At 35.4% G+C, this 27534-nt stretch overlaps 1 protein-coding gene across 1 annotated transcript in view; it reads left to right on the top strand.

Annotated features, from left to right (window-relative positions):
- THSD7A (thrombospondin type 1 domain containing 7A) overlaps positions 1 to 27534 on the top strand; it is a 254685-nt gene that overhangs the window by 75458 nt on the left and 151693 nt on the right. The gene's annotated exons all lie outside the window — the stretch shown is intronic.

Raw genomic sequence — 27534 nt, 5'->3', positions numbered from 1 at the left:
TGATTTACAATATTCCTGGATTAGAGGAAAAAGGTGAAGCAAGAAGACAAAAACATTAAAGTAGTCATAAGGCTGTTACATCTTGCAACAGGGAACATAAACCTTATTTGCAAAAGTTATGTTATAAGCTAGTAAAGAGGCTGGATCTTGAATCCAGCCTCAGCTCTGCACATGGTTTGCAGAGGTGACACTGGGAATCTGCTTGTCTGTAAAGTGCCATTTACATTAATATAGTTTTCTATAGGTATATGCAAAATCAGAACAGGACAAACTTTGGGTCTTGAGGTTTTTGATACAGTTATTAGACAGTACCTAAGGGGTGCCAGTGCTTTAGCACCCTCGTAGTACATGACATATGCAAGCAAAAATTGATGTAATGGAGAAGACCAGGACACTTGAGAGAAAGGAAGAAAGAGATTAACATGAATGGAGAATTCAAATATGAAAGGCATGGGGTAAGCAACCAGCATGTTTGGGTATTTTTTAATGTTGAAATCAAATATTTAAAATTGAGAGAAATTGAGTGAGATTGAAAAACTCAGAGGGCTTGAGTGAAGGAGCAAATTCTTGTATGAACAGATACAGACTTTTTAAACTAACATGATTTTTCTAATGCATCAGCCTGGAAGCTATTTTCATGCCATATATAGCTCTATGTGCATTCTTGCATATGTGATATGTAGGTGATGGTCTAAAGGCACTGTTGAACAATTCTGTATGGGTTCGTTAGAACTAATTTACCCAAGTCATCTTCTTCCTGAACAGTGGCACAGCTTGAATTAGTGATCATATCTAATTAGAAGTCTACTTATTCTATACCGCTAATTCCTTTTTAGAAATTCCACCTTCGTGACTGCTGAGCTTGCTACTTTTAGGAGATATACTTTGAAGGCTGTCATTGAAACAACTTTTTTTTTCTTGTTTATTTGTTTGTTTTTGTAATCCTAAATGAAGTTCACAGTCAGCATTGCTTTTTAGATGGCAGCGTTGGAAAGACTGACTTGTTCCTGTAAGGTGTTCTTGGTGCCACGCAGGAGATAATGAAAGGAAGAGGAGGAAGAGTGATCAAGTGACAGAGCATGCAAGGAAGATTTGTAGTCTTTAACTTGACATGGATGAATGACTCATGACTCCCCATATTTCAGCCTGATAAATGAATGTCAACACCTTGGGAGTAGTTTGGGTACCTGAACCAGAAAGCTGGGAAATTCAGGTTATTTTCAGTGCTGTACTTCATGTCTTTGTAGGGAGCTGCAGGAAAATGTTACTGTGTGTGCTCTCTGAAACTTACAAAGTAAATTTCATGACAGATTTGTATAGGTGATTTATATTTTCTTCCCCTCTATGTTAAATATACTTTAAAAGCTTTATGGAAGAACTCCAGGTGATGAGCACATGTACTGATTATAACTGAGTCTTGGTTCTTCTGTCACAGTACAGATTTGAGCTATTCTGCCAGGTATACTGCCAATTACATGTGATAAGAGTAAATTTAAAATTGTGAGTTTGTTGTAAAACTATAGTACAACTTGGTTTTTGAGCTAGTATCACTTTTTTTGCTTTTTTTATCTTAACTCTGCAAGAAGTTCATTTTATTGCTCTGAGGATGTGATGTAGTGAATGTCTTCTCTTAAGTCTCTGAATTTTCTAGATTGCATGCTTCATAGTTTCTTTTGAACTATACAGCTTGGTTTCTCTCTTAACAGGAAAGTAATAGAGTTTAAGGGTCAGGGTCCACAGAAGCCAAATTGGGCAATAACGATTTTACTTTTTGGTTGCAGAAGCAGGTATTTAAAATAGGTATATTTTGCTGAAGCCTCACATATAAAAGGAAATTGATGGATAGAAATGGAGTGACAATTCAGTGAACTAAAAATTCCTGCCATGCATGCAGAAAAAAGTCTCTTGAACAATCTGTTGCTTATATAATGTCCTCATCACTCTTATTTAAGAAATGGGTTTTCTCATACTGGTAAGAGTATTATTTGGAGACTAGAGAGAGGCAAACCAGTGAACCTGTGTCAGAGGAAATGACATATTGTTGCTGTCCACATATAGATGCTATTATTTGGTGTAAGCCATTTTAAGAAAGATGGTAGATAATTTGCTTGTAAAGTAATTTATGTATCTTTCACAAAGGTTGTGAATGTGCCTCGTGAATTTGCAGGTTTAGTTCATTAAAGGCACTTTTCTATATATCAGCCCATGTCCTAAGTATGTTGTTTCTCAGACAGTGTAACACACTGCTATCCAGAAACTTGTTGTTGTTGTTATTATCATTATTTAGTTTTATTTATTTATTCTGTGTATGGAATACATTCTGTATATAACTCCATGAGAGTGATAAGTAGCACAACTAGAGGCAGGTGTTAATAAAATATAGGTTTAAGGAGAAAGTAAGATGAAGAAAATGTGCAATTTAATTAAAGAGAAAATATTTTGTTTTATTAACAAAATATAGGTTTAAGGAAAAGGTGAGATGAAGAAAAGGTGCAATTTAATTAAAAAGAAAATGTTAAAAGGAAGAATAAAGAATTAGTTTTCAGTCTTGTCATGCCTATATTAGTTGCTAATGCAATTCTGTGTTGCAATTTCACTCCCCTTTAGGACAGACATTCATCACATTTTATGCAAATATTACCAGAGAGAGTTATTTTGGAAAGAAAAGACAAAATATGTTAAGAAGCCATAAAAAAGATGCCCTGCTTGCTGTGTAATGAATCAGATAATACAATGCCTTTTTGTTAACTGTTTTTTTTTTTCATTGAGAGTATGTAAAAAAGAAACAAGCTATCATTAGCTAAGGCTTATTAAATCTTCAGAATGTTATTAAAGTAGTTTAATCTAGTCAGGCATATCTGAAAAAACAATGAAACAACCCTAAATATATAAATTGGAATGTAGACCATGAAAGATATCATGTCAAATAAAAAAATATATAAGTCTTTTGTGTTCTGTAACTTCACCTTTGTCTGGAGCTTAGGCACAGATTTCACATATTTTGCTGCGCTTGGTTATAAAGGAGGAGTCCACTTGAAGTAGAAGTGCTGCTTTTGGTTTTGAATTTTTAAAGTAAAGATGAACAAGACTCCCTGAAGAGAGAAATTCATTAAGAAAGCCAAAGACTTTTTGGAGAATATGTTCTCTTCAGGGTGGTTTTCTGTTCTCCACTTTGTATGTCTCTGAGCATGCTGGAGCTTCTAATGAAAAAATAATACAGTTCATTAATGTGGAAAAACTTCTGAAAGTAGCTACAGTCTCACAGCATTCTGGGAATTAGTTTGAACATAATTGGTTGGATGTCAATATTAAAAAGCACTCTAATGAAAAAGAAAATGCTCAAGCTATGATAGTTTGCTGCTTGTGATGAAAAATTTAATGAGGCTGAATAATTAACCCCTTTTCTCTTCTTTCTTCCCAAACTGCCATGTCTTTCCTAATTTCTGCTTTACATTTATTCTAAATATTTTAAGCAGTAGAGTTTCTATGACTGTAATAGGAAGGCTACACTATTGTTTGTATGTTGCACTATAACTAGTTTGCTTTTTTTTTTTAATCCTTTTTACCTTTGTGGCTAGATTACTCAAGTGTAGTTTGTCAGTTGTCATGCCCCTCAGCTATGACTTAGCTGAGCTGTGCTTCATGAAGTGTAATCTTTCCTGATAAATCCACTGACTAGTGCTGTGCCAAGCAGCACAGGACCTGCCATTTACATAATGGTTACTCTAATTGGTTTAATGGAACTCCAACCCCAGGCTGAGAATTACTTCCTTCTGAAATGTGATCATTGCCCAAATACATACACTTTCCACTCACTGGGTTTACTCCTAATCACTAATTTAATAAAGTTATGAAGCACATGGAAGCTTTTTCATGCAGAACCTATTCATAAAAATAAGCAACGTAACAACCAAGCAGAATAAAACAATGCACACAAACAGAAAAGTCAAAAAACTACAATGTGGATATTTTCCTCTCATATCTCAGTTGCCATCAGTTTGATATGATATGCATTGTTTTCTTAAATATATTGAACTCTATGTCAAGTACAGATAGATGAGAAATGAAATATTTTGATAAATTCTTTAAAACACAGTAGGTTTTTGTATAATATAGAGGTTTTACTAATTTTTCAGATCTATCATCTAGAAATATTGTTTTTCCATTTATTTTTGGTACATATGATAGTTTTTAGGTCCTCATTCCAGTTTCTCACGTGGCTTGTATTAGCACTTCCATATCCTCCCCTTTTTTTGTTTCAGTGGGCTGATGGATACTCTGTGAGAGATTGCTGTGGCCTGGGTTTGTTCCAGCTGCCTGTTCACTAACTGCTCAGTATTTTGGAGAAGAAACGTGTTTTTACTGCCACAGGCCTCTACCTGCATCAAGAAATTGTTGTTCATCCTTTTTGTCACATTGTGTTAAGGTACTTCCAAAGAGAAAGATGAACCATGAAGATGGTCTTATTTATCTCATGCTGTCAACATCTAAAAATTTTCATCAAAGATGAATGGAAATTGGAAGACAAAGCTTGAACCAATTGGGTGCTTTTGTTAATGATGTTCTAGATCTGTGTAAGTTGCAAGCCCTGAATATCAGGCACATCATGATGGCAATGCAAACTGGATGTTAATATTCAGCTACTCTCCGTGGAGACATTTGGTGCTTCAGAAGGCTGCTGTTCTCTAGAGCCTGGGGCCTCAAAGATAACCTGGAAGGCCAGATAAGGAAATTGATAAAGCTGTCAGCGGTTTGCTGTGCTCTACTTCCCAGGGTATGAGCCACCTTGTCACATGGGATACTCATGATATCACCCAGTCTATGACATTGAGAGATCACAGCTTTTTCCTCACTTCTGAAGCAAGTGAGAAACTTTTAGTGTAAGCTTAATAAACAAAATATGACAAATATCTGTACTATCTGTAAACAGGAATTTTTGCTTTTTATCTAATTCCATTTCATTCAACAACTGTGTGAAGTTTTTTCTTTTCATCACAGTCAAGAGAGAGGTAAATTTGAATCTTTCTAGGAGGAAGTTTAGTTCAGCTAATTAACTGTTGTAATAACAGTGTGCATGTGTTTGATTTTTCCATTGGGAAGATAAAATTTCTTGGTCCAACCTAATATACATTTATCTCCTGTGAATTTAATGTCATCTCTCAAGGTAACAGTGCAAGTGCTCATCATTTTCATGGGATAGTAAAGGAGGAAATGGTCTCTATGAGACATTCCAAGATGTTTTCTTTTTGCATTTTAATTTATATTTTTTAATAAATATTAATCTTCTTTAATATGTATTTTGTAGTATCACTTTCTTCATGCAGCTCAACACACTGAGACTTCCTTTGTCATATCCATTAAATTTTAATATAGATCACAATGATGGGGCTTTTCCCATCAGAGACATGCTTAAGCTTTCTTCTGTCTTGTTGGAATTACACCTGACTTTTCAGAAGCTCATGCACTTATATTTTTTTTCAATTTCACTTAAAGGAATGAATATATATATGTCTTAGTTGCTGTTGCTGACACAATATACATTCAGACAAAATGCTCAGTGCCAATTTTCTTGTGTTTAAACAACCATGTTAAAACCTACTTAATAAAAAAAGCTATGAGGTGTGTCTTGATCTTATTCCCTTTTCAGAAGATTCTTGGCTATTAGGTAGCTTAGCCTGTATGCCTTAGGTAAGGAAGAACACCTAATCCTTGAGTCAGAAGGAGCTGGAAGCAGAAGATGAAATTAAGTGACAGATTTTCTTCTTGGTTTAGAATAATTTTTAGAAAAGGTAACTCCCTTATTTTTCAGGAATATGGGTGCCTGCTAGAATCTATTCTGAGCATAATGCCAATGTAACTTTATCAAGCAGATCTGGTAAGAAAACAAATATATGAGTTTTAGATTAACATAAGATATTCTTGCATCTTTATTTTTTCAGTTGTAATGAAGGATGTATTTTTTAGGTGAGGAGGAAGTTTAATGTAGATTTTTGATAATTCTTATAGCTACTGTATATTTGTAGTTAATGGTTCAAGATCTTAGTTCTTGAAAATATTCTATGGAATTAAAGTAATGGAAATTACTACTTGCTCATGTGGTGCTTACCACCTCTGAGGTGCTTTGGATTAGTAGGAAAAGAAATCAATGCAGTGTAGGTGAAAAGGAATTTACTCCTTGCAATAACAAAGTCTCTGCGAATTAAGTTTTTCAAGTATAATACCCATAATTTTGAAATCTGGTAAATGAGTACCCATGGCTTGGCTGTTGGCAATGATTTTGTGTCTAAATAAGCTTTTCACAGCTATTCTGTTTCCAAAGCAGAGAATGCTATGTGTGTTTAAAAATAAGTGGTTTCAAGAAGAGTTTCAAAATGAGAACAAGTTGTTTAAAAATCTTCATAATGGAGAAGCTTTCAAATTGAAATTTAGTTCATGGTAGCCATTTATGAGTCAGGCAGTTCAGAATGATTCCAAGCTGCTGCTTTTATCTGCCTTGATAATAATGCATCAATCTGCTATGCTGGTAAAGATACAAAAATTGATCCCAGCAGCACAGAAGCAACACCCATTTTGATTTTAAAGGTCAGGCTTGTGCAATGCCTTTTGATGAATTAGTAATTAAGTCATTATTTTTTGATAACTTTGGTTAGCCTTTGTTTTTGTGAAGTATTAAGATGATTTTGCTTTTCCAATTTAGTATCCTTATGTAGTTTCTCAGTACAATTTGGAAAGGTAAACAATTCTTCTGCTGCAGGGATGTAAAAAATGTATAAGCATTCTTGCAGCTCTAAGATTGCCTGCAGTTTCAGTGCCATCCAGCTATTCACAGTGGCTAACACTGCTCACAGTGGCAGTTTGTTTACAAACAGGAAATTGGATAAAGCATTTTGAAATGCAATATTTATGCTCTGCCTGGTGTAATTAAGAGTTTCTTTTATTAGACTCTTTTATTATTACTCATTTGCTTGTAAGAACATATTATATTTTACAAATACAATCCTGTGCTTCTGTGTTTTTAGAATATTCCTAAATACTTTGTGGTGATTCTAAGTCTTGGAAATGACTCTATCATTGTAGTGATGCCACAGAATTACTTAATGTAGTTTTCCTCAGAAAGATCTTTGCTGTCTGTTTCTCAGTGTCAGGATTTCTAACATCCTGACAGATTATTGTAACTCAGCAGATGGTCTCAGACTTGATCTTTAATCAGTGAACTCAGACTGAAAGTTTGGCGTTTATCTGCTCCATTCTTAGCTATGGACTAATAGTGGGGCAGATGGATTCACCCTGTTCAGTGGAGTTGTCATAAAGAGTGCTCTTTGGAACAGTAAATGTTGCTGTGAAATGCAGCTAGTGCTGCTGACATTTGGGATTGTTGTACTTGACTTCTGATGTCTTTAAAATCCTCATTTGTGAAAATGACAGTTTTATTCCACAAAAAGCCCTTTACAGTTGTCAAAGGGAGGTCAACCAACCTTGTTTAAGAAAAGATGAGTACCTGAGACAAATAAGGAAACAGATACCTGTATTTTGCAATAAATGTATTAAATAAGGAAATTCCCTCATGTGGGTTTTCAACTTAATTGCATATTATGTAATATTTTTATTGCTTGTATTAAACTTTTTCTGAACATTTGCAGCAAACTGTATAAAAGTATATTTTTGAAGAGTGTACATTGTCAAAAAAGTATATTTAAGATTTGTAGGGTTTTTTGGTGCTTTTTTTTGTTTTTTTTGAAAAGCACATATGTTAAAGCTGTCAATACAATGGTTGGTTATAAGTAAAGCTCACAGCACTATTAATACTACTTTCTCAGCATGTTGTTTTCATATAATGTGTTCTCTTTGTGTCAGAGTATTCTGCCATTAGTTCAGTGGATTTGGTGACAGGTTGTTATAACTGCATTTCAGAATATAGAGATAAAATCATGATCTCTATAAATACATATCTCTGTCAACCAGAACTAGCTTCTTCTCTCAAAGTGTAGAGAAAATTTTCTTCCTGACAGTTTCTAAAAAGTTTATATTTTGTTCTTTGTTAAAAACAAAGTTTCTAGGTAACAGGAAGAAAAGAAACATTTTCCTGATTAAACCTGTATGTTTAGGTGTGTTTCCTTTTTGGTACCTTGATGCCTTCAAGTATGAGCCTTAATTTTATCATCATAAATTTTGATTCCTGAACTAATCTATCTTTCTTCAAAGCTCTTGATGCTATCCCTGCTTAAAAGTGCAACATGAAATGATACTTTCTAGATTTATTCCTGGTGTTTAGAAATAACACTGTTTTATATAGTGAAAAGTAATTAAGTGATTCTCTAAATGAAAAATACAAGGCTTACATGAGACTTTCTTTTTTGTTGTTTTGGGCAATGTTCCCTCAGTAAGGAATTATTAATGGCAAATCATTTTGGTAATTATTTGTGATGGATTGGACTAATTATTAGTAATGGTTGCATCTCAACTCCCTCTTTCTTCCCCCTAAGTATAGTATCCTGGATATTCAGTGTTGAGAACTGCTTTAGAAGAACGTGCCATATGGCATTGCTTGTCTTCCCTGATTGAATGTAACAGCTGTAGCACCAGCTGTTACTTTGCAGATTCCTGAGTAGACTGTATAGATTTCATCTGCAAGTGCTCAGGCATTCATATTTGTTTTCAGGATGGATTGTCTGAAAATTAGATTGAGATTTATTTGAAAATATGAGACATCCAAGTATGAATATTGTTTAAAGGTAGGAGTATTTTCAGTTAGCAATCTGGGACTTTATATGCAAAATAAAAGCATGGCATTTTCGGGTATTTTGGTAACGCATAAACTGTTGGGGGTTTTTTTTACAAAGTTTCACAAATAGAAGTAATCAATTGTATCTCTTTAAAAAAAAATGAATAAAAAACAAACCTCTCTATGGAATCGGGCTACATGTATTCAATTTCCTTGCAATATGAACACATAGAATGCATAAATGTTGCATTGCATAAAATTTTCATGTTGAAATGCTTCACATTTATTAGGATTTTAGAGTTACTAAAGTATTTTAATTTCATTAAAATGATGACTTAATGCTTTCCTCAACAATGTAAAGACTTGCTTAGAGTAAAAGCTAAGAGGCTTTTATTGACATTTAGAAACTTGTTAGTAACTGGATCAAAATAACAAAACAGTTTTCTGTGTCAGAGTTTGGATAGAATTCATATTTATTTATTTAAAGTTTACAGTAATTATTTCTTCTATTGCATTTTGCTGGTGAAAAGGTCCCAGCAGAACTAAGCAGGTACTTTGGAATGCTGGAAAGAGCAGGGTGCTTCCAGAGTGGCTCTTAGAACACCCAAAAAAGCTTGAGAGGCAAAGATTCAAGGAAGGAGTTTGTACCCTCAAGTAGTAGCAGATAGGGTGGTATTCACAGTCCTATGGGAAAGGCTATACTGTATATCATTAGTTTATCAGTGTGTGTCCCAGCTTCTTTTGCCCCAAACTGGTGGATGAGAGCCTTTGTTCCCTTCAGGTGTTTATTTTGTGGCCTTTTGTATGCCTGCCTTACACATGTGAGTGTTCTGACTGCTCTCTGTCCCCCACAGAGAGGTTGTATGCTTTCAAACATTCACAGTCATTCTGGCTGGATGGGTTATTGATGAAATTGCTGTTCAGATCTGATGACAATTTAATACAGTACATGATAACTGAACTGAGTGACCTTTGCTGCAATTGATGTTGGCCTCTCTCCCTGTTAAGTGACCGCCTAATTTATCTAACTTAGGGGAAGTACTGTGATTGCTGCATAAACTGTCTGGGACAAAGATATCTACCATTCATCCTGGAAAGGTTGAGTGGACACTGGCAATCAGAAAAGGTCAAAGAGCCTGATTTAAGATTGTTTAATTTTAGTGCTCTTTTTCAGAGGTAAAAGTACATGATGTAGCCAAGTGTCCACATCCAGCGTAGGTGAGTCTGGTGGAGGCAAACCAGTAGCACAGAAGATTTTAGAGTGTCACCCAGGCTGTCAGTTTATAGGTATTAGACAGAACAAAATACAAGTTATAGACTTAGACTTGTCTTCAATTTTCACAGAAGAAATCTAACTTTTTAGTTATGTCATAAATTTTGTATACATGTAGTTAATATTTCATAGAACTAGACACAAACCTTTAGTGAAATCTGGTAGATATTAATCTGTTAAAATGTGATATTTTGGTTAATTTAACAGGCTATTTTCTGCAGAGTTTCTGCTGCTTCAGAACTTGCCTCATTCAAATGGCATTAGTTACCACTTTTATGCCAAAGCTCAGAATTGTTGAAGAGAAATGAAGAACCATCAATCTGCATATTTTTCTTCAACATATATTGTTATAATCCACAAAGATTATTTTCTGTTTGATTATTCTGAATTTTGGAGTGATTTAGCAAGAGAAGTGATGTTGTTACCTCCTGCTTTCTCTGTTATCCTGATCACATTAATCCATTACCTGTGATGCATGCATACAGAGTACACAGGAATTTTCTTCCAAGTTAGAATATTGTGTAGTATGTTCGGACTTTTTGCCATGTATGATAATGCTCCCTCACTTCCTCTGTTTTTAATTTTATTTTTGTATTTCAACCTGAAACATTTGGAGATAATTTTTTTGTTAGATTTGTTCTGTTATAAGTCTTAACCATGGCTGTTGGGAATCCTGGGGGTTAGCAGAGTGGCACCATTTAAGTAGATGCAAACTTTGTTTCAGAATCATCTAAGTGACCAAGTCTATTCTAACATGAATGTATATGCAACTCTTCACTCTAGGCACCCAATTTGCTAGTATCTTTAGAAGTTAGTCAGTTTGGGGAGTAGCTATGGATATCAAATTACTTCAAATCATTGAGATTGTATAATAAACTTATTTTTTTGTATTTAATTAGGTAAATTTCAGTGTGTGCTTCCATAGCACTGGTGCATTAATGCAGAGAAGGGCTCTACTTACACAGCTGTGAGATTCAGGTCTCCTGAGTTAGGATTGTCCTAACTTGACCTGTATGAAGTGCCCTAGAGTTAGAAATGGAGCCACTTCCATTTCTCATCCTTATATTGGTCACTGATGAGATGTATGTAAACACAGGCCACTTCAGTCTGTTTCACCAGGTTTTTGTTTTACTTTCACTCATTCCCTAGGACTGCAGACACACGTGCATGTGTGTGAACAAGCTTGTTTACCCAGGGCACAGTGTGACTTGATTGAAGTTTCATTACAAGCTTATTAACAGCTAGGTTAAAGAGAGTGTGTAGACTGTCTGGGATTTAATTAGTTCCCATCAGCAAAATTATTAGCACAGTAGGTCAGAGTTACTCCTGCCAAGTGAGAGCTTCAGTAATCAGTGCAGTATCTGGGTCAGAGACCAATCCCATCATAAAAGCTGTGATGGCCTGGGCCTGGAGGGGCAGGGTCAGAGCCAGTGGTGCTGCCAAGCTCGGGATGGGGAGCTGCTCCTCATCACTGAGAGCATTAAGTGCTGAGCGTTAGCTGTGGCATTTTTTTTTTTTAATGTTTTTGCTGACACTCTGGAATACCAGCCACTGTCAGTGTTCAAGCATGAGGCAGCAGCTTGCATGATGAATCACCACCATAGGAGGTGTGTGAATTGGGATGTTTATCCTATGAAAATTGAGCTCTAATAAGGATCCCACCACAGAAAGTAGGAGTTAACAGTCAAAATATTAGAAGTTGGTCTTCAATTAGCTAATCTGTCAGAATTTGCTCATAAGTTTTTCTTCATATTTAATTCAAATGGAAATAAACTATTTTTTCACACATGCTACCTCTGTGTTCTTAACTCGTACAGGGCATCTTTAATGCTGAAGTGTGTTTGGTGAAGAAAGTTGACAAGGCTGAGAAACAATCCTACTGACGTGTCTTTAAAATATCTGTTTATGCAGTTTGCCTAAGAGTAATAGGACAGAAGGAAAATGAGAATGGGGACAGTTGGTATCTAAAGCTTTCCCATTATATAAAGGACAACTGTAGTATTGCTCCATCTGCAAAGAAATTCTGCCGGTAATTCCCCCAGAACTGTGGGAAGAGTATCCAGCTCAGCTCCAAAGCAGAACCACTGTCATACATAATACATTGTTTCCATCAAGGTTGTTTTCTTTCAGAGAATTACATGGGCACTCACAGGAGTACATTTGGGCATCTTCTGTAATAATCTTAAACATAAAGGTATGGTTTTGTTTTTTCCAGGAGGGAAAATGTGAGGCAAGTTGCATGCCAGAAAATATTGTTGATGACTGTTTTGTGGAAAGCAAAAACATATGGTAGGTGCAAATAGATAATTCAAGGAAATACTTCCCTGTAGAAAATACACTATTTTTAAAAATTTGACTCTTCCTATTCATTAGAAAAAATTATCAATATTTTTTCCAATATTTAAAATAATGACATACAATTCTGATTTTAGGGTTTTTTTCATCATTTTCTTAAAAAGTAGGTGGATAAGATAGATTAATTGGTACTGTTTTCCAGGGCAGTGTTAATAGAAGTTTGTTTTTGATCTATTAATAGCAGAGCAATGTGGCAATTTGGAACTGTTTGGCATATTAGGATTTTGTAAAAGATAAGGTAGAACATCTGTTGAAAAATCATAAACCCTGCTGTAATTAACCAGGCATCCACATCCAAACATTCGAGGTTGGTTTATAATAAGTTAAACTTTATAGGTTATGAACACACATAAGACAGTGTTTAAACAGAAAAGTATGCTGTTAGCTGTTCAATTTCATACACATTTTTGCTTTGTTATATATAAATGTTCTTCAGAAAAGACTTTTCTTTGTCCTTTTCTCTTCATCTGCCAGCAGTCTTTGCTGTACTTTGTGTTTTCAGTTTGCATTCATAAGTGATATTTTTTTATAAGTCTTAAAAAGTCACAGTAAAAATAATGGAAAAATAATGATTGTTTTGGTGCTCTTTGAATTGCTTTTGCAATCTGAACCCAAATGTTCCAATGACAGTGCTATATTCTCATGTTTTCTTCTCAAAGCGTGTTTATGGCTTTTAAGAAAAAGGAGAAAGAAGCAAATATCTTTAGATATTCACACATTATTATTTTACCCAGTTATCTAAATCTCTTAAATTTTTTATTTTCTGGTGGTTTTCTAGTCCCAATGTATAATTCTAACTCTCAAAGGATTTTTTTCTTCCCCATTTATCGCAAATTTGCCACAGTCTTGCAGCAGTATTAGCAACATTTAGTGTAACATTAGCAGCATCTAAATTAGAATGGTTTTGTTTGAGATTGTATTACCTTAATAGCTGTACAGATGTTTTCCTTGACTGGTCTGGAGTATATTAATGCACTATTTAGGAGACTTCACCTTCTAGTCCTAATGCCTTGTGCTTATATGCTCCTGTTGTCTTTGGGCTGGCATGATCTGCTGTGTGACACAGGCTGGTGCTCTCCTGCTTCTTGACCTTGCTTTTCTTTGTCACCCTTATCACAGTGCTGAAGGTGCACTCTGCAGCTTTCCCCTTCAAGGTCCTGTGCTGCTGGTGCTTCTTTCTTTCCACTCTTTAAAGCTTTGTTAGGGAGCAGGTTGGGGTTGAGTGGGAAATGGGTATCATTCCTTTGTTATATTTTGGTTTTTTTCACCTGTTAGTGCTAGCAATGAAGCCAAGGTCTTTTAAAAGGCAAAGTTTTGTGCTGTGTGTCAAAGGGCTTCTAGAATTATTTTTATTAAGTGTATCTTCTTAGTTGTCTTCCTCACATTCATCTAATTGCTTCTTGTATGACTGAAATAATGTAGTAAATAAGAAATGTCTGGGTATTAGTGATACAGAATAGAACTATAGGACTCCTAAAATACCAGTCTGCATCCAGTCCTTGTAAAAACACAAATATTTGGAACTGCTCTTTTTCTTACCAGGAATTTGGTAATGGATTACTCCAATAATGAGTGGTACTGGAGGAAATAGCATATGCTGTAAAATTAAGGAGTGCATTGGTATAGTAATAATACATAGAACTTCTTATTTCTTACTAAAACTTACTTTGAATATTGGTTGCAAATGTTGCTCTGATGTTGTTTTAAACTTGTTTATCCCTTATACCGCTCCTCAAGTAACAATATTTAGTAACCTTTAATTTTTTTTTGGTCGTGTTGGAGTTAAAGTGGCCAAAGAATTTAAAATATATAGTAAGTGAATCTTTAGACAAACAAAAAAAAACAAAAAAACCAAAACACAACTCCATTGTGGGCCATGTGCTTTTGTGCTGAATCTCAAACCATTATTTGGGCTAATTTCTATTTTCAAGAGAAAATGTTAGAAAGAAAAGCTCTTGAATGGAATAACCAAATGAGTTTGCCTTGCCCCTATGGTTCTCTTACTTTACATTTTTCTTTCCTTACTCAAACCAGTGCTTCTTGTCACATGTGTTTCTTCTGTTATCCATTTCTGTAATTTTGGACCCAATTGCATTAAATAATCAAATGCAAAATTGAAATCTGGAAGACCTTCAGAGACAAAATATTTCCTAAAAAATGTGTAAATGGGAAATATCCAGGAAGGAAACCCAGAAACTACTATCCCCACTGAGGGTAATCAGGTAAATAACTTTTTCATGTACTGGCCACATTTCAACATTCTCTTTCAGTTGTATATCAGTTCTGCATTTTTCACTCAAAACCAATTAAACTTCTCTGTCAGTCTTTAAATTCTATCATACAGCTGGAATAAAAGATCTACCCTAATTTCATAGTTTATATCTAGTATTTTTTATATTTCTTCTCAGTGTATGACCTGATCCAAAATTAACCCAGTGTTTTAATTCCTGACCCTCAATCTGTGATGCAAAACAGCAATTCAGAGAAGAGTCTTGTTCTGCTTGCCATGTGCCCACACTGATGAGTAGTGCCAGCTCTTGAGTGAGCGTGGCACCATCAACTCCAGTTCATCAGTGTCATTTGGGCTAAGAAATTACTTAAAAGAAATTATGTCAGTGGCTGTGGGGCCTGTGCTGGCAGCATTGGGCAGAGCATCCCTCTTCCTCCCTCCCTGAGCCATTATATAATTGCCTGCTAGATTTTCAGGCTCTGTTAAGAATCTGGTGCAAGCCAAGCTTTTAAATAGTTATAGTGGGCACTCAGCAATGTGTGAACAGAGTGGGAGAGCCCTGTCAGGCCATATTGTGTGCTTTGACATGACTGGTAAATTGCTGCTGCTCTGGAAGAAAAGCTTCCTCCGTGCTTGAGTTGTTGTCCTCAACTCCAATACCAGCTTACAGAAACCATAGGTTTTGTTGAGATATGGCAAGTAACTGCTAGGAGACTTGTGGCAGCAGTGGCATGACATCTTCCTCTGCCCATCTTCCCAAAATCTAAACTCTGCTTAGGGGACCACAGGTAGTTAAGGGGACCGATGACAGCAGCGGCAAGTGATCTGCTTTGTTCGACATTTGGGATGTTTGAGCAAGTTTTGTCTTCCTTTCTGATTTTAAGATACTATTCATTGACTATAAACAGCAGGTTTTGGCATCCTACGTTTCTGCAAATACACAGCAATGTACAGAATGTGAGAAAAATGCTGTCAAAAACTGGCCATGGTAATGAAACGTGTAGAAGAGAGAAAGATAAGAAGACATTTTACTTTGCATCCTGAGTAACATATAAAATGCTGCTTAATACTGAATATGTCATTTAATGCAATGCTTTTGGCTTCAAAATTTGTTATCCATTTAATTTCAGACTTTTATTCACAGGAGTCTCTTAATCAGATATCCAGATACTTGAATGTAACATGAAGCAAGGAAGATTTTTAATATATGCAGATCTAGGAGATGGGAAATATGGGAGCACAATGAGACACAATCAGTAGTGGGACAAAAGAAGGCATTTGACTGCTGAAAGATAAATGCTAGATGCAAGGGAAAACAGGAAATTGGAGATACAAAAAGAATAGCAAAGAGAGAATGAGGAGGGTTAAAAAAATCTAATGAAAAATTTACTGTTCAGTCTATTGACCCCTCAGGCTGCTAGAGTTGCTTTGCTTTGATAGGTACAGAAAAAGGGATAAATTCTCAGTGCCAATTTTGGATTTTTGATGTGGATACCGTGATGAGGCAAATTATTTTAAGCTCTCTTGATGGAGATACTGACTTGAATTAGGTGACTCTTGAACAGAAATTATACCCATAAATTGTGCTTTATTCTACTGTAATATGGATAAATTAATTTTCTTCATGTTGTCATGAAGACATGTTGTCATGTTGTCATGTTGTCATAGGAGTAGCATTGTTAGCATGTCATGTCATCTGTAGCATTCTGTGGTAAAGCTACAAATATAATATAAAAGAAGACTCTGAAATGACTATCCTGATTACAATTTGGCCTGTAGTTGGAGGCCAGTAACTAGCACTGTATCACAGGGATAACACTGGATCCTGTCTTACTCATTAATGATCTGCTTGAAGGGTCAGGGTGAACTCTCATCAGCTTTGTAGGTTACACCTAACGTGGCAGAGTGCCTGGGATGCCAGAGGGTCACGCTGTCATCCAGAGGACCTTGACAGTCTGGAGAAATGTGCTGCCAGGAACCTCCTGAAGTTCAGCAAGGGCAAGTGCAAATTCTGCATCTGGGGAGGAGCAACCCCAGGCACCAATATTTGCTGAGGCTACCCAGCTGCAAAGCAGCTCAGCAGAAAAGGAGCTGAGGTTCCTGGTGGGGTTGCTGGTGGTGCCAAACTGAACACAAGCCAGCAGTGTGCCCTGTGACAAAGGAGGTCAGTAGTGCCCTGAGGTGCATGAGGAAGAGTGCCAGCATGTTGAAGAGGGGGATCCTTCCCCTTCACTCAGCACCAGTGAGGTCTCTATTCTAGAGTTCTGTGTCCAGCTCTGATGATTAAGATGATTAAGGCTCTGGAGCATCTCCTCAGTGTGAAACTTCCTTAATACCTGCATATCTTTTTTTTGCTACACACTGTATATTGGTGTTTCTTGCAAAAAATATGTCTGTAGGAAAATTCAAAAAAGAATATTTTCTGTTTGTTAAGTTTTGCTTTGGTTTCTGATACTTTTCAATGAAAAACTGAATGCTTGTTGAATGGGATTTTGTGCAGCTCCAAAGGATTGTCTTGGAAAAAATTGAAGACACTTAATTGAAGTGTAACCCTTCCCCTGTTTTCAAGGAGTATCTGTTGTTCTATTTTGATGTTGAAATTCAGAGAATAACAAAAATAAATATATCTACAGAAGCTCTTATTTTTTAATTTAGAAAGATCCTTTTTCAAAGTAGTTTAAGAATGCTCAAAAATCTGTTTACTATAGCTGAGAAAGTATGATTAGAAAAACTTTGCTATTGTCAACCACAAAGTCCTCCTTAAGTCCATAGTCAATTAACTGCTGATTTTAAACTGATTTTAAAGAAGACAAACATAGTTTATGTATCCTTTGTAGGTAAGAGCTATATAACTTTACATATTGATGTGTGTGCATTTATGTATAAAAAAAGTATGACTGCAAGTTTCATTTGTACTCCAGTGCAGAGGTTAAGGTTTTGTTGTTGTATTTTATTTCTAATTTGCTGTAACCAGCTTTATTCCAAATTTACTGGTTTCTCATCATCTTCAAGAATTCCTAGTGCTGTTTTTGCACTATGACAAATCTCCCCAACTGCAAACTAGAAGGTAAGCACATTCCCCATTTATAGGCAGCACAACAGGACTACTTTTAGATCAGAGTCTTAGCAATGTGTTAGTAAAGTAAAAAGCAACTTCACTATTAAATGCAGACATAATAAATACAAAAAAGGAGTATAAATATTTGAAGTAGGATGTGACCTCGGATGTGTAGAGTGTATTGGAAATATGGCAAATCTATGCTTGTGTACCTGCCTTACCTGCTTTACCTACTGTAGTCTTGTGAGTTGAAAACAAAGGCTTCACTCTCATTACAAGCTGTGGCTGATCTAGGGAGTTTCATGTATCTAGTGAAATGTTTTCATCTGAATCTGAGAACTTTCTGATGGACATTACAAAAAAATGTGTGTGTTTATATATATATGTATACATAGAAATAACTTATTCAGAATTAGTTATATACCATCAATATTAACATACTGATTAACATACTAATACTATGCATATTAACATACATATAACACAATGCTATTTTTACAGATTACCATTAGAAGGGAGATATTCTATAGACAACATACTATTATAATACTATATACAATTTTTAATGTGAAAAATGCCTAATATGTTAGACATCTTATGTATAGCACATATGTACATACATGACCACACATGGCAATGCTTGATACATTTTGGTTTCCTGACCAGTTAATTTGTTTTTCCTTGTAAGCCATCAGCTGTCAGGGTTATAATTCTTCTGTATGGTTATAAATCTTTCTCATTTGTTTTTTTGAGATAGGACTAATTAAAATGCTAGCTTTGTGGTTTGAAAGATCTGTTACATTTAGTGAAGTATTCAATCAAATTTTTCGTTCTAATGAGATGTATGCAAGTGTCAATTCTGTCTTCCACTTTGTTGTTCCTTCAATATCCTTCTGTACTGTGACAACACCTCTTTTATCCTGGTTGTCTGAAGTTTGGCTGCTTGTATCAGCCATCATTCCTGTATTGTGCTGAACAGATAGGAACCCCTATTATTGTCAAACCCTTCTCTACAATACTTCTTAACAGGGGCTGTCTTTATCAGACTACAGTGAAAGCTCAGCTGGTGTGACTTTTTTGCTTCACAAAGCCCAGTATTTTAATTTCTACCTCATTAAAACTATGGTGTGATGGCAATTCTGACATTTGTAATGTATTCTGTTTTAGTATCTGAACATGCAGTTCTAGGGAGCAAAGTCAAAGCACTGTAGAAAATTGAATCATAAGGAACATTTAGTTCAGCCTTGTAAAGATTACTTGGTTTTAAGCCTATGTTAGTAGAGGTTTCATGGTATTTATGGACAATCTGATACTATGTCAACTGCCTTTCTTTTACATGACTCATTAATTTTATAATGTTTTAATTTCCTAATTTCTAAGCTAAGTTTTTGGCACTGAAATGAAATTAATTATTTGTGCTATTTCCCATGGACAACTTTTAAAATTTTCTTCATGAAGCAAACTTTTTGCTCTGTGAAGTGTGTTTTGCCATAATTATGTCTTTTTTCAAACCAAAGGTATTATTTTTTTTCTGTCCTTACAGTAGGTTTTTTTTTGGTATTGTGCTTGTTATGTTGTTCTCTTGATTCTGTGCAATAACTCTGGCAGAAAAAAGTCCTAAATAAGCTTTACTTGCATGATACAATTTGATTTATGTTTCTACTGGTAGCTGATGAAATAACTCTGTACAGAAATCCAGGACATAATTCTGATACATTTCAGAAAAAAGTAATTATTTTGGTTTGATATTCTGAATGTAAACATAAAAATGAGCGAAGCCTTTTTGTCAGTATACTGTATAACAGCTCAAAATGATGATCTGTTACTGCAGACAACTGACTCCCACAAAGCACAAGAGAGTAGAAAATAAAACTAGAGTTGGGAGGAAGACCATACTCTGGATGATATTGCTGGCAAGGGGAGTGGAGTGACATAAACAGGAAATAGAAACCATTCTCCTTGCTTGCTTCTAGAGGATATGACATTTTCATATTTTTTCTTTCACTTTGTAGTCCACCTTCTGTGGGAAAGCCCCATAATCCTAGCAGGAAAATAAAGTCTGTGGCTGGAAAAAATGGAGCAAATTACAGCTGGTTGAGTATGAGGAGCTTCCTTTTTGTTGGCCACCATTTGCAGAGAACAAAAAAGATGTGTCAGGGAGAGTTTTGCAAATTTGACTGGTATTGAGTGAAAAATTTGTGAGATTTATGAAAAATGTTTTGAAGAGGAATAGGATGACTCATGTGCTATGCTTTGAAGGATTGATTACTTCCACTTCATTAGAAAAGCAGGCAACAATGTATTACTTGTCATTTCAGCATTGTATTTAACATTTAATCTTTCAATTGCTTTATACACTTAGCATTATGATTGATTACTGACTGTTATATCCATCAGCACCATAACAATGTTGGTCAACTTTCAAAGCAATTATCAAACCAGAACTAGTAAATAAATACAGCTACCCTAGTGATAGAAGTCACAGAACCATGTGATAATCTCTAGCAATAGTATGAATTATGAAATCACATAATTCTGTAGAAATTGTGAAATAAAAGAGATGAAGTATTATTTATTTGTATATGTTGGAGATTTGAGGAGGAATAATCAGTCAGATTAGAAAGTTGTATTCTCAGAAGAGTCTGTTTTGGGCAGCACGTTTTATTGTGAACCTAAATGAACAGGATAGTGCTGCCTTGATATGCAGTCTTTAAGAAAGAAGAAATTGCTATTTTTTTCTGCAGCCATTCTGACAATGGAAGGAGAAATGCCACCTGGAATGAATAATTTCCTTTCTGTGGCCTGGCCTCCTCCTTCTTAGATATGAAGATGATAAATCACTAAGTAAAACAGCATAAACCAACAGCAGGGATCCTTATTAATAACAACTTTCAGCAGTCTTTGCAATCACTCTGAATGCAAATGACACTGTAAAAGTGTAGATTTTTTAAAATCTGAAGTTTGTGTTTCCTGCTAGCTAAGAAATTTGCCTGGATTTAGGGGAACCTTCAGGTGTTAAAGCTTTTGGTTTGGCTTTGGGAGTGGTGTGGGTTTTGGTTACAGGCATCTTGTCTACTCTTCTGGATGGACAGAGGAGGAAAAGGGAATGTGAGGCAATAATTCTGTGATGAGAATTAATTGAGATTTAAATTTTTGTTAAGGATCTGGCCCTTCTATATCTTAGACAAAGTAAAAGAAAATGTTGGTTTAGTTTTAGATTTTTTTTTTTCTTAAAAGCTCTAGTTTTTGTTGCCACTGATTTTTTTATTTTTCTGAAAAACGCCCACATCTGCAATGAGAGGTCCCAGCAAAGACTCTGAAATGGGGATAAAATACCTAGATAGGATAAATGTATCTTTTCTGAAAAATTTATAAGCAATTTTGATTTTACCTTTGTCTTCTGTAAACCTTTCCTAACATTTTAATTTAAGCACAGTAGCTTGGGAGACCTTTGTTTCTTAAGATGAATCTCTGTTAAACCAGGCCTGGTACTACAGGATGCCCGAGGTAGATTTGCATTAGTGTTTTAAGTTGGGACAGAATGTGGTTTTTGTGTGGAGCTATGCATTGGTCTCCATTTGCTGTGCTTCCCTTCCTACTGGAAATCACTGGGTGCATATCAGATTCCTTTGGGTGAAACTGAACTGAACTGTGCTGTTTGGGAGCACAGTAGGATTTTCTCCTACTCCTAAATGGATTTTGGTCCATGGAATGAAACCAGAAGTCCTTGAAGACATGGATTTCTGTGTTACATTGATACTGCTTGCTTGGAAACCTCAATTCCACCCAGTGTAAAAGTAGCATATACGGGACTGGAATGAGGAATTCTGTGATCACAGTAGACTTCAGTTTCTGAGGTTTCTTGTCACTTTTTGTAAATGTTTGGGTGCCGACTATGTAGAATACATAAACATCTACTTGTATTTACTGGGGAACATGTTACTTCCTTTCCCACTTGGTCTGAGTTGGTTTCAGTGTGTGACTGTTATATGTGATTGAAAAAGCATGCCACCACACTTTATAGGCTTATGATAATTTTCTTTCTTTCCAATGTGGAACTCAAATGTGGTTAACAACTACAAGGGAAGGTTATTTCTCTTAAAAATCTGATTTTAGCTGCCTTTTTGGAATGGGAAAGAACCAGTTTATCTAATAAAACAATTCACACACTAGAAACATGTCCTTGTAGCTGACTTCAAATCATATATAAATCAACAGCAGCTCCGGGAAACAAATTTTGTAGGCTGAAAATTTTACTAGAAATTACTAGGTGGTTGTGAGTTGCTGGTTTGTAGTAGGGAATCTAATCTTGTCATTTCTGTAGCGTTAGATAATGATGTAAACACTAGCATAGCTATTCTCCATGCAGAAACACAAACAGTATTTAGTTTGTATTAAATTCATTTTAGAAAAAACATGAAACTTGCAGGTACAGAATGTTGTTACTCATCTAAGTGCACTTAGGTAAATTAGAGGGGCTGGCTGACACACTGAGTGGTCCTCAGATTTCTAAAGATGCCTGTAAATTGTAACTGCAATTCAGTGTGTCAAGCAGTTTTCTTTACTTAATAGCAGTCTTAACTTAAAATACAGTGCAGTATGAACAATATGAGCCCCAGCATCAGTCCCTGGGGTCACTTCACAGTGAATACCAGCTACAGCTTGAGCTAGTGTTTGCTAGACTTTGAGCCCAGCAGTCCAGACAGTTTTCAAACCATCCAGAAGTCTGTCCAGTTCTCATCTTGTTAATGAGGATCCTGCAGGAGTCAACATAAAAAATCTTCTTGAAATCAACTTATATTGCTGTGTTTTCTCCTCATGCACAGGAATGATCCTCCCTTGGTAAATCTATTTTGAACTTTCATGATACTGCCTTATTGTCCTTACTGTTCTTGTGAGTAATTTCTCAGAAATGTGCTTTGTGACCTTGGCTGTGACTGTGCTGTGGCTGGCCAGGCCTCTGGGTCCCTGGATCTGCCCAGCTGTTGCCACTTCTCCCATTATCCCCCTCTGTTTTTTTTAATCATAAACATGGCCTTGAAGGCACAGCAATCTGTGTTCAGCACCCCCACCTAAATAATCTCTAATTCTATGGGTTTTCATATGTCCAGTTTCTTTAAGTAGTTTATATTCAGTTTGGGCTGTCACACTTCCCAAAGCTTGCTGTTATGTGAAGAACAAGACAATGAAGTTTTGTTGAACTGTGTCAGTCGTTGCCAGATCATCCTTCGCTAACCAGCCCACATCCAACCCACCCAGATCTTTGAGCTTGCTTTTGCTGCTGACAATGTATTTAAGTGAGTGCATTTTAAAGATGTCACATGCACAGCCTACACATGTTGGGCTGTACTTCGTATAGAGCAGATCTTGTTTTGGAAATTTGTGAATGTTTTTCATTATGTTCAGCCAGTTCTACAATATATAGCATCTATGTCCAGCACTCAGTTATGTCACAGTTATGTCACTTAACTGAACTTGAATATTAGGGTAACATTTCACTTGATTATTAGGTCAATATTTCTCTTGTATACCTCCTTTGAAAGGTATATTAATATTTTTATACTTTATTCCTTCTCTTATCATTCCAATAGTATTTTGAATGTCTTGCAGGTCTCATATTGTCTCTCTACAAAAGGAAAAGCTTCCTAGGTAAACATTCACTTTTATTATAGACAGTAATATATTAAGTTCATTTAATTTGAGTGACAGTTGCATAATTCTGTTTTCTTGACAAGTCCATGAAAATGGATGAGCAGGGTCTATATTCAAGAAAATAATGAAGTTCCTCAGATTTTGAGTAATGATAGTAAAAATCCTTTATTGTTACAATCTATATAACAATGAATTCAAAGGTTTTCTATTCATTTGTAGATCAGAATAATAAGCCCATTTATAAAGTTCCATTTCATTTTATCATTGTAATTATTTCAGCATATGAAACTGGAATAGTAAAAATCAAGCTTTCAGGAGGTTATTAGTGATTTAGCAATGGCTGCACTTGACTTATATTGCTCCTACCCAAAAAGCTTGCAATAGAATCCAAATAGAATTATTTGTATTAACATTTCTCCTAATAAATATGTAAATATGCCTGAGCTGATTGAATCTGGAAATTAAAATGCCTAAATATGTTACGATATGTATAGGGAGACTGAAGATTGTGTTCTCCAATATAAAATGAGAAAAGATAGCTTATTATGTCGGAAGGTGAACCCAAGATTTAAGTCACAACTATTTAAGTATTCTGTTCAATTTGTTTGCTATTTCACTTATAATACAGAAGAATTGGCTTCTGTAAAAAAATGTAGGAGTTGGCTGTTTAAGAAATTTTATATTCACATGGATATTTTCCTATCAAATCTGCCTTCCTGTGTCTCAAAAATCTCCAAGCACAGACCAGGCTGCTGTAACATGCCCACTAGTGTAAGAGGAGCACATGTTTGGCAGCTCATTCCCCAGGCAGTCACGTAGTCCATTATTTTATTTGCAATGCTGCAAAAGCAATATTGAAAAGAGGCACAGCTCTCTGCCCACCAGCAGCCAGGCACCTGTACTACTTGTGGTGAAGCCCAGCAGTTCTTTGCTTTAGGGAAGGCTTCACACAGGGATTGTAATTTGGTTCTTGTAGATTTATGGTATCTGGGCATGGACCACATGCTTGTGTTGGTATTATTCAGTAGTTCTGTAAAGTAAACTCATCATGACTGCTGGAAAGGGTAAACTTTATTCTGGCCAACTCTGTGTATGCACTCCCTTCAGACACTTTGTCTCTAATTGCTAGAGAACTGTCATGTCTGTACTGGTGATTTTTGAGTTAACATTGCAAGAGGAAAAGACACTTTCAGAAGTTAAGGAGTCATTTAATTATCTCATGTGCTGCATGAATAAACATTCTGACTGTGTGATACTGCCTGATCCTAAGAGAGAGAGGGGTCAGCCTTTTCAGGCTCAAATTTCCTAGGCTGGTGTCTTTCAGAGCGAATTGTGTTTAGTTTTGAAAGGAAATAGAATCCAGTATTTATAGAAAAATCTGGATTTGCTAAAACAGTATGTTTCTCTATGCTTACAAAAGGGGAATGCAGTGAGTTAAAGGTGATGAACTCAGTTAAACTATGCATATTTAAATAGTGTTAGGATCAAATTCAGTATTCCCTTGGAGTATTAAGAACTCTTTTCTTTTGAACCTTCAGTTTTATTTATAACCAGTACTGGGACAATTCTATGGAGTCTATTTTTTTAATATCATCATAGTCAATGCCAATTTAGGACAATTTGGAGCCAAAGGATGGAAAGGGGAATCATTAACACACATACACAGATATCAATCTATGGTATCTGTTTGCCAGCTGACCTCAGGCGAAAATAGATTGAAGATCAAAAGTGTCAAAAGGGAAATTCTGTGTCATTATGAAATGCTTCAGCTTGTCTTCTATTATGTGAGTAATGAACCTTTAGTTTTGGATCAGTGTGTTTACGGTTTCAGCTTGATGTCTGAGTCACAATTATACATGGTTTTGATAAGCAGAAATGGTTTAGACTGAGAAGCAACTGTGAAATGTTCACTGTCAGTGTAAATATTATTTTAGTTCCAAGTACAGAGAAACAGAAACAAGTTTTCAAAACTGGATGGTTAATCTTGATCAAAAGGCAGCAGTAAAATAGAATAACTCCAGCTTTCTGCCATCTGATAGAAATTATTATCTGGAATATCTGTGCTTGAAATGTAAATTTAGATTTTGTCCAGTTCACCTAACTATGAAAGAATTTCAAAAATGTGTGAAAGGATGTAATTTAGTAGCAAATTATCAGTGAAACTGACAATGAATGATTTTTAATCAGACATTTGCAGGAGCCATAGCTCAAGCTTTGTAGTTAACCATCGACTTTGCATTATTGAAAATGATAAAATGAATTTATGTTGAGTGCTCTTTTTCCCATGGTGACTATTTCTAGTAGTGACAATTATTCATTTGTTTTGCATCAGTGTTTTTTCATTTTGCTTGATGTCCTAGAATTTTAAAATGCGGTAAACTACAGTGATGGTGAGATGAAAAGCAAGTTCTTATGTAGTCTTATGATCTAATAGTCTTCAAATATTTTAATTTTATTGTATTGTTTTCTGTAGATATATTGCCCAATTTTAATAATAGAATATGTTGATGAGAGTTTTTTCCAACTTTCTTATGTAAGAGGAAAGCATATCTTTTGAGCATTTTAGTTAATACTTTAGAAGACGGATATTTCTATAGATTAAGGCTGTTTTGGTATAGTTACTGTTATATATAGATATGTGTATGTATGTACAGCTATCATTTTTCTCCCCTACTTTCCATTCCAAAAGTTAAAAAACTGCAAAACTTTCAATTATTTTCAAGCAATAAAATAACTGTTCCTCATATACAACACCTTCCTACCCCCAGTTTCAACCCCCAAAATACCAACATACCATACCACTAATTTTTGTTGTTGTTGTTGTTCTCCTTATCCAACCAAAAATAGGCAAATAGGAATTTAAGATTTAAACTCAGCAAATATTCAGGTCATGTGCTGATGGTGGGTATCACCATAACTTCAGGAAAGCCTTTTGGAACAGGCTGAGGTTAAGTAGCAGAGTATCCAGCCCATTACCTTGCCCTGGTGAGAATGGTCATGGGGGGTCAAAATTAGATATCCTAATGTGGATGCAGACCATTGAAAAGCCATGTTTTTAACATGTTAATTGAGCATTTTATAGGAACTCCAGCTGTGGATAATATGTTGTCCCCTTGTGGCATGTATTGTCTCAGAGAGGATTTGTGCTTTCTGGTTATGTGGACATAAAGTAGTATAGCATTAATAGTAATTTTCCTTTTGAAAAATCAATGATGCTGTGGAGACAATTCTTACATACCTCATACATGTATATGTGTATATATATATATATATATATATATAGTCAATTCTACCCACATTTAACCCTCTTTGGTCACTTCAGAATTGCCTGTAAGACACACCAACTTGACCCATAGTTTTCTCTTTTGTGCTGGCCATTTTGTTTGAAAAGCACCCAAACTACTGTTGTTATATCCATCATTACAAAAAATTTTGAAAGAGGTATCTAAAACAGAAGAATAAAAACGTTTTATCTGCAGATCTTGGATATATTTTAGCATTTTGACATGAGCTTTCTTTACTGCTCTTTAAACAAGTGCATTGCAGTAAAAAGAATGAAAGTGTAAAAATGTGAATTGCTATCTACTGTGGAAAATAAAAGATGAAAGGTGAAGACAATTTCTTCTTTGCAAGGTTGCACTATCACCGAGCAAGTAATCATATATTGACTGGAATAATTCATTCCATCCTGCCATACATTTCTTCAGAGCAGAAATGTAAAGTCATTGCCTTCTGTCTGAGATGCTCAAAAGTCTCTCCGTAAGCTTCAAGTAAGTCAGTGAAATAAGAAACAAAATACTTTTCAAGAGAGAAAGAAAATGTAACAATTTTGCTCCAAATTTGAAAGTCATCTTGCTGTAATACCAGCATTTTGTTTTGACATACAGCTGCTTATAACTCGTGGTGATTTGTGACACCTCTGTCATAAAAGGATGTAATGAAACTTGGGGGTTGTATTGCAGCTCATTCAAAAAACAAGTCTATGCCTGCTCAGGATTCCTGTAGCATTGCTTCCGAGTACTATTCTCAGATTCTGGAATTGTAGGATATTTTTTCTGTAATCGCTTGGTACATTCCATTTTGATATGTATGTATATTGAATGAAAATATAGCAAAGTAATTTGTCAATATTCTTATTTCTAAGTGTGTGGTTTTTAATAATTGTCCAACATCACGTTTAGCAGTGGTCATACTAGAGGTACTGTAAAACAAAAGTAAAATATCACTAACAAAATAAATTGTTA

This window comes from Ammospiza nelsoni, chromosome 1, assembly GCF_027579445.1.
Source record: "Ammospiza nelsoni isolate bAmmNel1 chromosome 1, bAmmNel1.pri, whole genome shotgun sequence".
Classification (NCBI taxonomy): Eukaryota; Metazoa; Chordata; class Aves; order Passeriformes; family Passerellidae; genus Ammospiza; species Ammospiza nelsoni.
The sequence above is the reverse complement of the archived record's forward strand: the minus strand, read 5'-3'. Positions and strand labels throughout refer to the sequence as shown.